This window comes from Canis lupus, unplaced genomic scaffold (assembly GCF_003254725.2).
Source record: "Canis lupus dingo isolate Sandy unplaced genomic scaffold, ASM325472v2 SANDYSCAFF101, whole genome shotgun sequence".
Taxonomy (NCBI): Eukaryota; Metazoa; Chordata; class Mammalia; order Carnivora; family Canidae; genus Canis; species Canis lupus.
The window spans coordinates 1-16,911 of record NW_026019482.1 but is presented as its reverse complement, the minus strand read 5'-3'; the positions used below and the strand labels follow the sequence as shown (position 1 = coordinate 16,911).

Genomic DNA, 16,911 nt, shown 5'->3' with positions numbered 1-16,911 from the left:
GATAAAGGGCTAGTTTCAAAGATCAATAAAGAACTTCTTAAAATCAACAACAAAGAGACAAAGAATCCAATCATGAAATGGGCAAAAGACATGAAGAGAAATCTCACAGAGGAAGACATTGCCATGGCCAACATGAACATGAAAAAGTGCTCTGCATCACTTGCCATTAGGGAAATACAAATCAAAACCACAATGAGAACCACCTCACACCTACTGAATGGGGATAATTAACAGGGCAAGAAAAAACAAATGTTGGAGAGGATGCGCAGAAAAGGGAAGACTCTTACACTTTTGGTGGGAATGGGAACTGGTGCAACCACTCTGGAAAACTGTGTGGAGGTTCCTCAAAGAGTTAAAAATAGACCTGCCCTACGACCCAGCAATTGCACTGTTGGGGATTTACCTCAAAGATTCAGATGCAATGAAACGCGGGGACACCTGCACCCCGATGTTTATAGCAGCAATGTCCACAATAGCCAAAATGTGGAAGGAGGCTTGGAGTCCTTTGAAAGATGAATGGATAAGGAACATGTGGTTTATGTATACAATGGAATATTACTGAGCCATTAGAAACGACAAATACCCACCATTTGCTTCAACGTGGATGGAACTGGAGGGTATTACACTGAGAGAAGTCAATCGGAGAAGGACAAACATATGTTCTCATTCAATTGGTTAACATAAATAATAGTGAAAGGGAATATAAGGGAATGGAGAAGAAATGTGTGGGAAATATCAGAAAGGGAGACAGAACATAAAGACTCCTAACTCTGAGAAAGAAACAAAGGATGCTGGAAGGGGAGGAGGGCAGGAGGTGCGGGTGAATGGGTGATGGGCACTGAGGGGGGCACTTGCCTAGATGAGCATGGGTGTTACTCTGCTTGTTGGTAAATTGAACACCAATAAAAAATAATTAAAAAAAAAAGTCCAAACAACTAAATATTTATGCTGCCAACATGGGAGTACCGAAATATAGAAACCAATTAACAACAAATGTAAAGGAACTCACTGATAATAATACAATGACAGGGGATTTTAACACCCACATATGGCAACGGACCGATCGTCTATGCAGAAAATCAACAGGAGAACAACAGCCTTGACACACTGGACCACAGGGACTCAAAGATATAGTCTCAACATTTCATCCTAAAGCAGAATACACATTCCTTTCAAGTGCACATGGGACATTCTCCAGAACAGATCATATCATGGCCCACAAATCAGCCCTCAACAGGTACAACAGGTACAAGAAGGTTGGTATCACATCATATACATTTTCGGACAATGAGGCTATGAAACTCGAAGTTGACAGTAAGAACAAATTTGGACAGACCAAAAATACGTGGAGATTATGAACATCCTACTAGAGAATGAATGGAGCAACCAGGAAATTAAAGAGGAAATTTAAAACAAATGAAAATGAAAACATGTTTCTCCAAACCTCTGGGATGTAGCAAAGGCAGTCCTAAGAGGGAAGTACATAGCAATACAGGCCTACCTCAAGAAACAAGAAGTCTCCAATACACAACCTAACCCTACACCTAAAGGAGCTGGTAAAGGAATAGCAACAAAGCCTAAAGCCTACAGAAGAAGGGAAAAAATAAAGATGAGAGCAGAAATAAACAATACAGAAACAACAAAACAGTAGAATGGAATAGCGAAACTAAGAGCTGGTTCTTCAAAATAATTAATAAAATGGATCAAGCCCTAGCCAGCCTTATCAACGAGAAAAGAGAAAACCTAAATAAATAAAATCACAAATGAGAGAAGAGAGATCACAATCAACACCAGAAAAATAAGACAATTATAAGCGAATACTATGCAAGATTATACGCTAACAAACTGGGAGACCTGGAAGAAATGGACAAATCCCTAGAAATGGGCAAACGAGCAAAACTGAAATAGGAAGAAATAGAAAATATAAACAGACCCATAACTAGCAAAGGAATTGAATCAGCAAGGCACCTGGGTGCCTCAGTGGTTGAGCATGTGCTTTGGCTCAGGTCATGATCCCGGTGTCCTGGGGAATCAAGTCACACATCAGGCTCCCCGCATGGAGCCTCATTTTCCCTCTGCCTATACCTCTGCCTCTCTGTGTCTCTCATGAATACATAAATAAAATCTTTAAAAAAGACAAAAAGACAAAAAGATGAGAAAGGACCCAAATAAAATCACAAATGAGAAAAGAGAAATAACAACCAACACTAGAGAAATAGAAACGATAATAAGAGAATATGATGAAAAATTATATGCCAACAACTGAGAACCTGGAAGAAATAGATCAATTCCTAGAAATATATAACATAGCAAAAATGAAAAAGGAAGAAACAAGAAACTTGAACAGACAGATAACCAGCAGAGAAATTGAATCAGCAATAAGGGATCTCCCAACAGGAGATGCTTAGATCGATAGAACAGAATGGAAAGCAAAAAAAGATAAAAACATGTAACTCTATGATCCATTAATGGACAACAAGGCAGGAAGGAATATCCAATGGCACAAAGACAGTCTCTTCAAGAAACCCTAAACCTGACCCCAGGATAAGAACAAATGGTGTTGGGAAAACCAGGCAGCCACATGCAGAAGAATGAAACTGGACCACTTTCTTACACCATCTGTATAAAAAATAAATTCAAAATGGATGAAAGACCTAAATGTGAGACCTGAAACCATACAAAGAAGAAAAGATAGGCAGCAACGTCGTTGACATTGGCCATTGGATCATCTTTCTAGATATGCCTCTTAGGTGAGGGAAACAAAAGCAAAAATACTATTGGGACTTCATCAAATTGAAAAGCTTCTGCAAAGTGAAAGAAACAACCAAAGCTAAAAGGTAACATACAGGAGGAGGGGCAAGATGGCGGAAGAGAAGGGTCCCCAAGTCACCTGTCCCCACCAAATTACCTAGATAACCTTCAAATCATCCTGAAAATCTAGGAATTTGACCTGAGATTTAAACATATACCAGCTGGAATGCTACAGTGAGAAAAGTTTGTGCTTCTATGAAGGTAGGAAGATGGGAAAAAGAAATAAACAAAAGGCATCTAAGGGGGAGAGGCCACCGAGGAGCCGGGCTAAGGCCAGGGCAAGTGTCCCCCGGTCAGGAGAGCTCTGTCCCAGAGAGTCAGGAGCTGCACCAATCTTCCAGGGTGGAATGGCGCTCGCAACAATTCAGAGCAGGACCCCAGGAGGATGGGGAACCCTTGGGGTCCATGGAACACTAACAGACACCTGCACTCCCAGGAGAGTGCACCGAGCTCCCTAAGGGTTGCAGGGCACATGCATTGACCCAGGAGCAGCTCTGAGGGGCTCGGGTGGCCGCTCTGTGCAGAGGGGGCTGTGGGTCCCTGGGAGGAGCTAGGTGTCAGCACCTAGGCAAAGGAAGAGGCGCCGTGTGGAGGGGGCTGCGCGGCTCCTGGAGCAGCTCAGAGGGGCTAGGGCGGCGGCTCTGTGGAGAGGTGGCTGCACGGCGGGGAGCGAGAATCCAACAGCGCTGGCCCCGGAGCACAGGGCGCCGAGACACAGCCCAGGATTCGGCCTCCCCCGGTACAGGCAGAGGCCCGGAGGGCCCAGGACAGCAAGGACGCTCCTGCCAAGAGCTCAGCAGACCAGCAGCCCACCCTGGAACCTCCAGGCCCTGCAGATGGATTTCTCCGGAGTTACTGCAGGGCTGAATACCGGTTTTCAGACCTGGCCACTGCCACTGGGGTCGTTCCTCCTTGGGCTTCACGGGGTAAACAACCTCCACTGAGTGCTTCACCAGGCAGGGGAGAGGAGCTCCCCCAAGGGCTAACACCTGAAAATCAGCACAACAGGCCCCTCCCCCAGAAGACCAGCTAGACGTACAACTTCCAGGGAAGTCAAGGGACTTAAAGTATACAGAATCAGAAGATACTCCCCCATGTTTTTTTTTTATTTCTGATTGCTTCCCCCACCCTTTTTCTCCCCTTTTCTTTCTATAATTTCTCCTTTTATTCTTTTTTGCTTTTTTTCTTCCTTTTTACTTTTTTCTTTTTCTCTTCTCTTTCCTTCTTTCTCTCCTCTCTTTTTCTCTTAAGCTCAATACAACTTGTTTTTGGCCACTGTGCACTGAGCAAAATGACTAGAAGGAAATGCTCACCTCAAAAGAAAGAAACAGTCCTCTCTCCCACAGAGTTACAAATCAGGATTACAATTCAATGTCAGAAAACCAATTCAGAAGCACTATTATACAGCTACTGGTGGCTCTAGGAAAAAGCATAAAGGACTCAAGAGACTTCATGACTGCAGAATTTTGATCCAATCAGGCCGAAATTAAAAATCAATTGAATGAGATGCAATCCAAACTAGAAGTCCTAATGATGAGGGATAACGAGGTGGAAGAACGAGTGAGTGACATAGAAGACAAGTTGATGGCAAAGAGAGAAACTGAGGAAAAAAGAGACAGACAATTAAAAGACCAGGAAGATCAGATTAAGGGAAATAAACGACAGCCTGAGGAAGAAAAACCTATGTGTAAATGGGTTTCCTGAGGGCGCTGAAAGGGACAGCGGGCCGGAATGTGTATTTGAACAAATCATACCTGAAAACTTTCCTAATCTAGGAAGGGAAACAGGCATTCAGATCCAGGAAATAGAGAGATCCCCCCTAAAATCAATAATAACCATCCAACACCTCGACATTTAATAGTGAAGCTTGCAAAGTCCAAGGATAAAGAGAAGATCCTTAAAGCAGCAAGAGACAAGAAAATCCTGACCTTTATGGGGAGGAGCATTAGGGTATCAGGAGATGTCTCCAAAGCGACCTGGCAGGCAGAAAGGGCTGGCAGGATATATTCAGGGTCCTCCATGAGAAGAACATGCAACCAAGAATACTTTATCCAGCAAGGCTCTCATTCAAAATGGAAGGAGAGATAAAGAGCTTCCAGAAGGGCAGGAACTGAAAGAATATGTGACCTCCAAACCAGCTCTGCAAGAAATTTTAAGGGGGACTCTTAAAATTCTCCTTTAAGAAGAAGCTCAGTGGAACAATCCACAAAAACAAGGACTGAATAGATATCATGATGACACTAAACTCATATCTGTCGATAGTAACTCTGAACGTGAATGGGCTTAATGACCCCTTCAAAGGCGCAGGGTTTCAGACTGGATAAAAAAGTAGGACCCAACTATTTGCTGTCTACAAGAGACTCATATTAGACAGAAGGACACCTACAATCTGAAAATAATGTGTCGGAGAACCATTTACCATTCAAATGGTCCTCAAAAGAGAGCAGGGTTAGCCATCCTTATATCAGTAAACTAAAATTTACCCCGAAGACTGTAGTGAGAGATCAAGATGGACACTAAATCATACTTAAGGATCTATCCAACAAGAGGACTTACCAATCCTCAATATATATGCCCCGAATGTGGGAGCTGCCAAATATTTAAACCAAATAATAACGAAAGTGAAGAAATATTTAGATAATTATTATCTTATACTTGGTGACTTCAATCTAGGTCTATCTACCCTCGATACGTCTTCTAAGCACAACATCTCCAAAGAAACGAGATCTTTAAATGATACACTGGAGCAAATAGATTTCACAGATATCTACAGAACTTTACATCCAAACTGAATTGAATAAACATTCTTCTCAAGTGCACATGGAACTTTCTCCAGAATAGACCACATCCTGGGTCACAAATCGCATCTGAACCGATACCAAAAGATTCAGATCGTCCCCTGCATATTCTCAGACCATAATGCCTTAAAATTAGAACTAAATCACAACAAGAAGTGTGGAAGGACTTCACACATTGGAGGTTAAGGACCATCCTGCTTAAAGATGAAAGGGTCAACCAGGAAATTGAGGAAGAATTCAAAAGATTCATGGAAACTAATGAGAATGAAGACACAAACGTTCAAAATCTTTGGCATGCAGCAAAAGCAGTCCTAATGAGGAAATACATCACAAAACAAGCATCCATTCAAAAACTGGAAAGAACTCAAATACAAAAGCTCACCTTACTCATAAAGGAGCTAGAGAAAAAAACAGCAGCTAGATCCTACACCCAACAGAATAAGAGAGTTAATGAAAATTTGAGCAGACCTCAAGGAAATCGAGACCAGAAGAAATGTGGAACAGATCAACAAAACCAGGAGTTGGTACTTTGAAAGAATTAATAACATACATAAACCATTAGCCAGTCTTATTAAAAAGAATAGAGAGAAGACTCAAATTAATAAAATCATGAATGAGAAAGGAGAGATCACTACCAACACCAAGGAAATACAATCGATTTTAAAAACATATTATAAACAGCCATACGCCAATAAATTAGGCAATCTAGAAGAAATGGACGCATTCTGGAAAGCCCCAAACAACCAAAACTGGAACAGGAAGAAATAGAAAACCTAAACAGGCCAATACCCAGGAAGGAAATTGAAGCAGTCATCAAAACCTCCCAAGACACAAAAGTCCAGGGCCAGATGGCTTCCCAGGGGTATTCTATCAAATGTTTAAAGAAGAAACCATACCTATCCTACTAAAGCTGTTTGGAAAGATAGAAAGAGATGGAGTACTTCCAAATTCGTTCTATGAAGCCAGCATCACCTTAATTCCAAAACCAGACAAAGACCTCACCAAAAAGGAGAATTACAGACCAATAGCCCTGATGAACATGGATGCAAAAATTCTCGACAAGATCCTAGCCAATAGGATCCAACAATACATTAAGAAAATTATTCACCATGACAAAGTAGGATTTATCCCCGGGACACAAGGCTGGTTCAACACTCGTAAAACAATCAATGTGATCATCATATCAGCAAGAGAAAAACCAAGAACCATATGATCATCTCATTAGATGCAGAGAAAGCATGTGACAAAATAGAGCATCCATTCCTGATCAAAACACTTCAGAGCGTAGGGTAGAGGGAACAATCCTCGACATCTTAAAAGCCATCTAGGAAAAGCCCACTACAAATATCATTCTCAATGGGGCAGCACTGGGAGCCTTTCCCCTAAGATCAGGAACAAGACAGGGATGTCCACTCTCACCACTGCTATTCAACGTAGTATTGGAAGTCCTAGCCTCAGCAATCAGACAACAAAAGACATTAAAGGCATTCAAATTGGCAAAGAAGTCAAACTCTCCTTCTTCACCGATGACATGATACTCTACCTAGAAAACCCGAAGCCCTCCCCCGCAAGATTGCTATAACTCATAGCAATTTGGTAGCGTTGCAGAATACCAAAATCACTGCCCAGAAATCAATGGCATTTCTATATACTAACAATGAGACTGAAGAAAGAGAAATTAAGGAGTCAATCTCATTTACAATTGCACCCAAACCATAAGATACCTAGGAATATACCTAATCAAGGAGGTAAATGATCTATACACTAAAAACTATAGAAAACTTCTGAAAGAAATTGAGGAAGACACAAAGAGATGGAAAAATATTCCATGCTCATGGATTGGCAGAATTAATATTGTGAAAATATCAATGTTACCCAGGCAATGTACACGTTTAATGCAATCTCTATCAAAATACCATGGACTTTCTTCAGAGAGTTAGAACAAATTATTTTAAGATTTCTGTGGAATCAGAAAAGACCCCGAATAGTCAGTGGGATTTTATTTTATTTTTTTAAGATTTATTTATTTATGATAGACATAGAGAGAGAGAGGCAGAGACACAGGAGGAGGGAGAAGCAGGCTCCATGCAGGAGCCTGATGTGGGACTCGATCCCAGGTCTCCAGGATCACGCCCTGGGCTGCAGGCAGCACTAAACTGCTGCGCCACTGGGGCTGCCCAGTCAGTGGGTTTTTAAAAAAGAAAACCATATCTGGGGGCATCACAATGCCAGATTTCAGGATGTACTACAAAGCTGTGGTCATCAAGACAGTGTGGTACTGGCACAAAAACACACATAGATCAATGGAACAGAATAGAGAACCCAGAAGTGGACCTTGAACTTTATGGTCAACTAATATTCGATAAAGGAGGAAAGACTATCCATTGGAAGAAAGACAGTCTCTTCAATAGATGGCGCTTGGAAAATTGGACATCCACCTTCAGAAGAATGAAACTAGACCACTCTCTTTCACCATAAACAAAGATAAACTCAAAATGGATGAAAGATCTAAATGTGAGACAAGAGTCCATCAAAATCCTAGAGGAGAACACAGGCAACACCCGGTTTGAACTTGGCCACAGCAAGTTTATGCAAGGTACATCCATGAAGGCAAAAGAAACAAAAGCAAAAATGAACTATTGTGACTTCATCAAGATAAGAAACTTTTGCACAGCAAAGGATACAGTCACCAAAACTAAAAACAACCTTCAGCATGGGAGAAGATATATGCAAAAGACGTATCAGATAAAGGGCTAGTTTCCAAAATCGATAAAGAACTTCTTAAAATCAACACCAAAGAGACATACAATCCAATCATGAAATGGGCAAAAGACATGAAGAGAAATCTCACAGAGGAAGACATTGACATGGCCAACATGCACATGAAAAAATGCTCTGCATCACTTGCCATTAGGGAAATACAAATCAAAACCACAATGAGATACCACCTCACACCAGTGAGAATGGAGAAAATTAACAAGGCAGGAAACCGCAAATGTTGGAGAGGATGCGGAGAAAAGGGAACCCTCTTACACTGTTGGTGGGAATGTGAACTGGTGCAACCACTCTGGAAAACTGTGTGGAGGTTCCTCAAAGAGTTAAAAATAGACCTGCCCTACGACCCAGCAATTGCACTGTTGGGGATTTATCCCAAATATTCAGATGCAATTCAACGCTGGGACACCTGCACCCCGATATTTATAGCAGAATGTCCACAATAGCCAAACTGCGGATGGAGCCATGGTGTCCATCGAAAGATGAATGGATAAAGAAGATGTGGTTTATGTATACAATGGAATATTACTCAGCCATTAGAAACGACAAATACCCACCATTTGCTTCAAAGTGGATGGAACTGGAGGGTAGTATGCTGAGTGCAGTAAGTCAATCGGAGAAGGACAAACTGTATGTTCTCATTCATTTGGGGAATATAAATAATAGTGAAAGCGAATATAAGGGAATGGAGAAGAAACGTGTGGGAAATATCAGAAAGGGAGACAGATCATAAAGACTCCTACCTCTGGGAAATGAACTAGGGGTGCTGGAAGGGGAGGAGGGCGGGGGGTGGGGGTGAATGGGTGACGGGCACTGAGGGGGACACTTGCCGGGATGAGCACTGGGTGTTATTCTGTATGTTGGTCAATTGAACACCAATAAAAAATAAATTTGGGATCCCTGGGTGGCGCAGCAGTTTGGTGCCTGCCTTTGGCCCAGGGCGCGATCCTGGAGACCCGGGATCGAGTCCCACATCAGGCTCTCAGTGCATGGAGCCTGCTTCTCCCTCTCCCTCTGTCTGTGTCTCTGCCTCTCTCTCTCTCTCTCTCTCTCACTGTGTGCCTATCATAAGTAAATAAAAATAAATAAAAATAAAAAAATTTATTAAAAAAAAGACCAAACAACTAAATATTCATGCTGCCAACATGGGAGTACCAAAATATAGTAACCAATTAACAACAAAAGTACAGGAACACACTGATAATAATACAATGATAGGGGATTTTAACACCCACTTATGTCATGGACCGATCGTCTATGCAGAAAATCAACAGGGGAACAACAGCCTTGACACACTGGACCACAGGGACTCAACAGATATAGTCTGAACATTTATTCCTAAAGCAGAATACACATTCCTTTCCTGTGCACATGGGACATTCTCCAGAACAGATCATATCATGGCCCACAAATCAGCCCTCAACAGGTACAACAGGTACAAGAAGGTTGGTATCACACCATATACATTTTTGGACAATGAGGCTATGAAACTCGAAGTCGACAGTAAGAACAAATTTGGACAGACCAAAAATACGTGGAGATTATGAACATCCTACTAGAGAATGAATGGAGCAACCAGGAAATTAAAGAGGAAATTTAAAACAAATGAAAATGAAAACATGTTTCTCCAAACCTCTGGGATGTAGCAAAGGCAGTCCTAAGAGGGAAGTACATAGCAATACAGTCTTACCTCAAGAAACAAGAAGTCTCCAATACACAACCTAACCCTACACCTAAAGGAGTTGGTAAAGGAATAGCAAACAAAGCCTAAAGCCTACAGAAGAAGGGAAAAAATAAAGATGAGAGCAGAAATAAACAATACAGAAACAACAAAACAGTAGAATGGAATAACGAAACTAAGAGCTGGTTCTTCAAAATAATTAATAAAATGGATCAAGCCCTAGCCAGCCTTATCAACGAGAAAAGAGAAAACCTAAATAAATAAAATCACAAATGAGAGAAGAGAGATCTCAATCAACACCAGAAAAATAAGACAATTATAAGGGAATACTATGCAAGATTATACGCTAACAAACTGGGAGAACTGGAAGAAATGGACAAATCCCTAGAAATGTGTAAACGAGCAAAACTGAAATAGGAAGAAATAGAAAATATGAACAGAACCATAACTAGCAAAGAAATTGAATCAGCAAGGCACCTGGGTGCCTCAGTGGTTGAGCATGTGCTTTGGCTCAGGTCATGATCCCGGGGTCCTGGGGGAGCACGTCCCACATCAGGCTCCCCGCATGGAGCCTCATTTTCCCTCTGCCTATACCTCTGCCTCTCTGTGTCTCTCATGAATACATAAAGGTGCAGCCACTGTGGAAAACAGTCTGGAGGGTCCTCGAGAAGTTAAAAATAGGGGATCCCTGGGTGGCGAATCCGTATGGCACCTCCCTTTGGCCCAGTGCGTGATCCTGGAGACCCGGGATCAAATCCAACATCAGACTCCCGGTACATGTAGCCTGCATCTCCCTCTGCCTGTGTCTCTGCCTCTCTCTCTGTGACTATCATAAAAAAACTTAAAAAAAAGAAGTTAAAAATAGAGCTACCCTACGATACCAAAATTGCACAGCTAGGTATTTACCCTGAGGATACAAAAGTAGTTTAGTAGATTTGAAGAGGAACACACAGCCTAGTGTTGGTAGCAGCGTTATCAACAACAGCAAAACTGTGTATACAGCCCAGATGTCCATTGACAGATGAATGGGCAGAGACGATGTGGTAAACATACACACTGCGACATCACTTGGTCATCAGAAGGGATGAAAGGAATCCATTTACAATGACGTGGGAGAAGTGGAAGGGACCTATGCTAAATGAACTCAGTCAGTCAGAGAAAGTCAGATACCAAATACCATACAATTGCATTCACATGTGAATTTTAAGAAACCAAACAAATTGGCAAAGGGGCCAAGGGAGGGATGAGAGATGCAAACCAAGGAACACATTTTAACCACAGTGAATAAACTAATAAATACCAGAGGAAGGAGGGGGGGATGGGGAATCAGGGGATGGGGATAGTGGAGGTCACCCCTGACCAGAACCAGGCGTTGGATTCAAGGGTTGAATCACTATGTGTAAACCTGAAACTACATCATACTGTGTTTATAAAGAGGAATTCAAATAAATCTTTAAAATAATAATTGGTAGTATAGAGAAAACATGTGCGCAAAAGAGATAAAGTCAGAAAGGCAACTGAAAATCCAAACAAAGAATCTTTAGAGCCACAAATCCCCTCCTTAGCTCAGCTCAGGAGAATCCTGCCATGCCTATTCTCACCCCAGCAGAAGCATGGATTTTGATTCTCTGGGGAGGCCACTGACTTGGTGGAGTCAGGCTATCTTTGAACTCAAAACCTAAATAGAGTGCATAAAACTAAACTGCCCAAATGCTAGGAGTCCCAGTGCAGGCACATGCCAAGACACAAACTCTAACCATACACAGACATAAGCCTAACCCTCCACTTAAGTCTAATGTTAACCTAACCCTTAAACAAGAAATATCACTAATCAAAAACCAAACACAAACCCCAAGACCGAAACACATTCACTGAACCTTCCACGCCAACCCTCACCCTAACTCCTAAACCTATTCTAAACCCTTAACCCTGACCCTTACCTTAAATCTAACCCTAACCCTAACCTCTAACCCTAACCTTATCTTAATGTACTCAAATCCTATTCCTAACCTTAACCTGTACCCTAACCCTAACCCTCTAATACTAATCCTATCTCATATCCCAAAGTGTACCCTAACCCTACCCTAAAAGAAATCCCTAACCCACTGCCTAACCCTCTTACCCTTTTCCAAAACCGTGCCCTGACCCTGACCTAACCCTAACCATAACCCCTAATCAAACACTAACCCTAACCCTAGCCCTAACCCCTACCCTAAAACTAACCCTCGCCCTAACCCTAAACCTAGCCCTAACTTTAACTCTGAACCCTAAAACTAACCCCTAACCCTAACTCACACCCTAACCCCTAACCCCAACTGCAAACCTAGCCTAAACCTAACTCTAACCATAACCCAAACTCCAACTCGTAACCTCCTGCCCTAATCCCTAAATTCTAAACCCTAACCCTAAGTCTAACTCCTGTCCCTAATCCAAACCCCGATCCTAACTCCTAACAACTGAACCTTACCCTTATCCCTCACCCTAACCTTTAATCCATAACCATAAGCATAATCACTAACCCCTAACATCTAACCTAAGACTAACCACCAACTGCCTCCCCTCCCCTGTCTTACCATTCATTCTACCCATTCACTTACCCAGAGTTCTGAGGAGTCCCTTCTGACATGGACGTGGCCCCCAACGGCGCCTCCAGAGTCCTCCAGGGGGTCCTGAGGAAGCCGGGCTCCTGTGAGTGGGGACATGGCCCCACGTGTTCCTGAGTCATAGTCAGCGGGTACTGAGGACCCGGGTCTCCTGTCAACCTGGATTATGCCTCACATACTCTGGAAGCCTCACAGCAGGTTCTCAGGATGCTGGAGGCTCCTGTCAGCCTGGACATGGACCCACGTCCCCCAGAAAACTCACAGTGGGTCCTGAGGAGGCTGTGGGTTCCTGTCAGCCTAGACGCAGCCTCATGTGTCCCGAAGCCAAAGTGCAGGTCCTGAGGAGGACATGGCCCCACATTTTCCTCTGCCTCACCATAAGACTTGAGGAGCCTGGGAGCTCCTGTCAGCACGGACGTGGCCCCAAATCATCCCGATCCTTCACAGTGCATCCTGAGGAGGCTGGAGACTCCTGTCAGTGTGGATTCAGCATCCACATCTTCCTTAGGCCTCACCACAGGCTCTGACAAGGCTGGGGTCTTCTGTCTGCATGGACGCATCTCCATATTTCCTGAAGACTACACCGGGTGTCCTGAGGACATCAGTGTCTGTTGTGTGGACGTGGCCCCACGTCCTCCCAAAGCGACACCACAGGTTCTGAATGGCTGGGGCTCCTGTCACTGTGGATGCTGCCCCCAGCTTCCAGAAGCCTCAACTTATGACCTGAGGAACCAGTTAGCTCCTGCCAGAGTGGACACAGCGCCACATCTTTCAGAAGCCTCCAGGCATGTCCTCAGGTGGCCCAGGGGCTCCTGTCAGCGTGGATGCAGGCCCACATCTTACTGAAGCCTCCCCGCGGGTCCTGAGGCAGCCCAGGGGCTCCTGTCAGGGTGGGTGCAGGCCCACAATTTCCTGAAGCCTCCCCGCAGGGCCGGAAGCGGCCCAGGGTCTCTTGTCAGGGTGGATGTTGGCCCACATCTTCCTGAAGCCTCACCGTGTGTCCTGAAGAGACTGAGGCTCCTGTCATCATGAACGCTGCCCAATATCCCCCTGAAGACTCTGCGTAGTTTCTGAGGAGGCTGTGGCTCATCCACGTGGACATGTCCCCACGTCTTCCTCAGGCCTCCCCAGCACAGGCTGGCTCCTGTTAGTGCAGGCAAAGGAGGCCTACTGCACATGCATGCCCCCTGGGCGGTGCCTGGGCTGGGCACCCACTGCGGGATGCTCAGTCGCTACAGGAGGCTGTGCAGGAGGCAGCGTGCCCGTCTCTGGGCCCACCTCTGCCTCCTTCCAGGCTCTAGCTGTGGCCTGTTATCTTCGGAAACATCTGCCTGAAAAAGAGCCCAACACCCGGCTTCCCCAAAAATACTTAAGGAGAAAGAATTGGAGCCCAAAGGACGTGAAACGAAATGTGGACCAGACTTTTACCATGTCCTGTAAAACTCACTCAACCCTCTTCCACTGTGGGCGGGACCGTGGGCTGCTGCAGGCACCCTGGAAACAGTGTGGAGGCTCCTCAGGAAGTTGCAAATAGAGCCGCCCTGCGACCAGCAGGTGTACGGCCTGGAGCTCACTCCGAAGATACAGATGCAGTGAGATGTGGGACAACTGCACCCCAATGTCCACAGCAGCGGGGTCCACATTGCCACACTGTGGGAGGAGCCTCGGTGCCCTGTGGCAGATGAGGGATAAAGAGGATGGGAGATAGATGATGGTCATAGAGAAAGGAATGGTACTCAGCTATCAAAGAGAAGGAAATCTTGCCATTTGCAATGTCATGCATAGAACTAGAGGGATCATCCTAAGTGAAATAGGTCATTTGGAAAACAGAATGACCCTGTGGTGTCATTCATAGGTGGAATTAAAGAAGCAAAGCAGAACATCTGTGAAGGGAAGGAAAAACAAATAAGATGAACACAGATGCAGGAAATACAGACTCTTAATTATAGGAAACAAACTGAGTGTTGCTGCAGGGGAGGGGATGGGGGAGGGGATAACAGGGGACCAGCATGAAGGAGGGCATGTGATGTCACGACCACTGCGGTTATCTCCAACTGGTGAATCCCTGAATTCTTCCTCTGAAAGTATAATACACTATACGTTAATTAATTTGGTTTAAATTAAATTAATTTTAAAAAATCAGTTGTATCAGAGCACGTTTCCTTCTGGACTCTCTGTTCTGCTCCTTCAGCTTATGCTGGGACCAACCCTCGTGGGTCTAGTTTGTTTAAGTAGGCATCAGGCCTCATCCATGGACCAGCCCAGGGTTAGAACTCACGACCCCGTGATCAGGACCGGAGGTGAGGTCAGGAGCCGGATGCTTAACTTACAGAGCCAGGTGGGATCCCGAGGACAACACTGCTTTATCCTGTGTCTCTGTGACATCGTTTGAAATAGGAAAGTGCTGCGTCCCGCTCTGTCCTGCTTCTCCAATACTGATTTGCTGTCCGGGGTCATTTGTGGGGGCGGATGGATGTCACAGGTTTTTTTTTTTTTCCTATTTATAAGATCTGCCACCATGATTTTACAGGAATGACATTGAAATTGAGGGTGCCTTAGGAACTACCGACATTTTCACAAGATGAGGCTCCCAACCCACGAGCCCAGGACGGCCTCCCAGAGCCTGGTGTGGCTCAGTGCACAAGTCTTGTGCTCCTTTGGTTCAGTCTCATTATTTATTCTCTGTGATGCTCCTGAGAAGGGAGTCATGTCCGTCATTTCCTTCCTGAGTGCTCATTGTCAGGACACAGCAAGCCCAACAGTAGAATAAAAATTGAGCCCAGGCCAAGGGCAGGAAGGCCCTATTAGAACAGATCTCAATGCCCTTGAAGGCCCCATATCAAAATGTAAACAGAACTTTAGTAATTGATCCACCCTTCGGGAGTTCCCCGAGACCAGCTCTTAAAACTAAGCTAAAACCCACCTGGGGGTCCAAGTCCCTGCTCCACTGTGTCGGGTATACTTGGACACAAGCTCGAGCTTGTAAATAAACCCTTGTGTGTTTGCATCAGTGTCGGCTTCTCGATGGTTTCTCGGATTCGCAATCTTGGGCTCAACAGTCTGAGATAAAAAAAAAAAAAAAAGAAGCTCGGACACAAGTCGAGTGAATGCAGGGTTCTGAGAGAAGAGGCGGAGACCCGGGGGCTTGGGGGCTCTTCTGTGGAGGCCCCAGCAGACTGGGGGGCGGGATGCTCAGCCCCAGAGCTAGAGGACCCAGCGTCCCCACCCGCATCCCGCCCATCAGGGCCGGGTCTCAGGGAGCAGCACAGCGCTGTCCGCTGGAGCCCAGAGACGCTGATGCCCACCACGCCTCTGCCCCCGCAGGTGCAACTCCCAGGGAGATGTGCACCTGACAATCAACACCACGGCCCATCTGCACACCCACACAGACCATTCGCTGCCACCAAGTTGTCGGACCACAGAGGCTGCTGAGCTTCAGCTCTGCCTGGAAAGTAGGGTCTAGATTCCTTTGTACTTTGTGCTCTATTTTCAATCATTTTCTTTGACTTTTTTTATTAATTGCCTTATTTTAATTTTTATGTATGTACCTTAGATATTTCTAATTTTTACTTTCATGGTACTTCATTGTGTTTTTTTTTAATTTTTTTCAATTTATTTATGATAGTCACAAACAGAGAGAAAAAGAGAGAGAGAGAGAGAGAGGCAGAGACACAGGCAGAGGGAGAATCAGGCTCCATGCACTGGGAGCCCGACGTGGCATTCAATCCAGAGTCTACAGGATCATGCCCTGGGCCAAAGGCAGGCGCTAAACCGCTGCGCCACCCACGGACCACCTTAATTGTTTCTATTTTGGGATTTAGAATCTTTTAACAAGCAGGCCAAAATAATCTATTGGTTTTCTTGTGGGGGGGGGAGGGCAGTTGTTATTGTTTTTCTTGGTTTTTCTTTTTCTTCCTTCTTTCTTTTCTGGAAGAAATAATGAGATGGAGAAATTCACCTCCATAAAATAACATGAGGTTCTACTCACAGCCAGGAAGTTCATCAATACACATATATGATGTCTAACTACAGTTTAAAACAATGATTATAAAGATAGCATCTGGGCTGGAAAAAGAGCACAGAAGAAAACTAGAGAATCCCTTCCTGTAGAAATAAAACAACTAAAATCTAGTCAGGCCAATGTTAAAAATGCTATAACTGAGATGCAGTTCCAAGTGGAAGCCTTAAAAACAAGAAAGGTTCTGGACCACAGACACAGAAGTAGGGAAGCCAAAGGCTACCG

The 16,911-nt window shown here is 44.4% G+C and overlaps 1 long non-coding RNA gene across 6 annotated transcripts in view; it reads right to left on the bottom strand.

The window, feature by feature from the left end:
• The window catches only part of LOC125754761 (uncharacterized), a 53,890-nt gene extending 38,133 nt beyond the window's left edge, over positions 1–15,757 (bottom strand). For 3 of the 6 annotated variants that reach the window (XR_007409569.1, XR_007409571.1, XR_007409568.1), the window contains exon 1: positions 12,663–15,756. This is a non-coding gene — a long non-coding RNA (uncharacterized LOC125754761). Of the gene's footprint in view, positions 1–12,662 lie in introns of all 6 variants that reach the window. The other 3 variants (XR_007409572.1, XR_007409573.1, XR_007409570.1) reach the window with 3 other exon arrangements.
• Between the last annotated feature and the right edge of the window lie 1,154 nt (positions 15,758–16,911).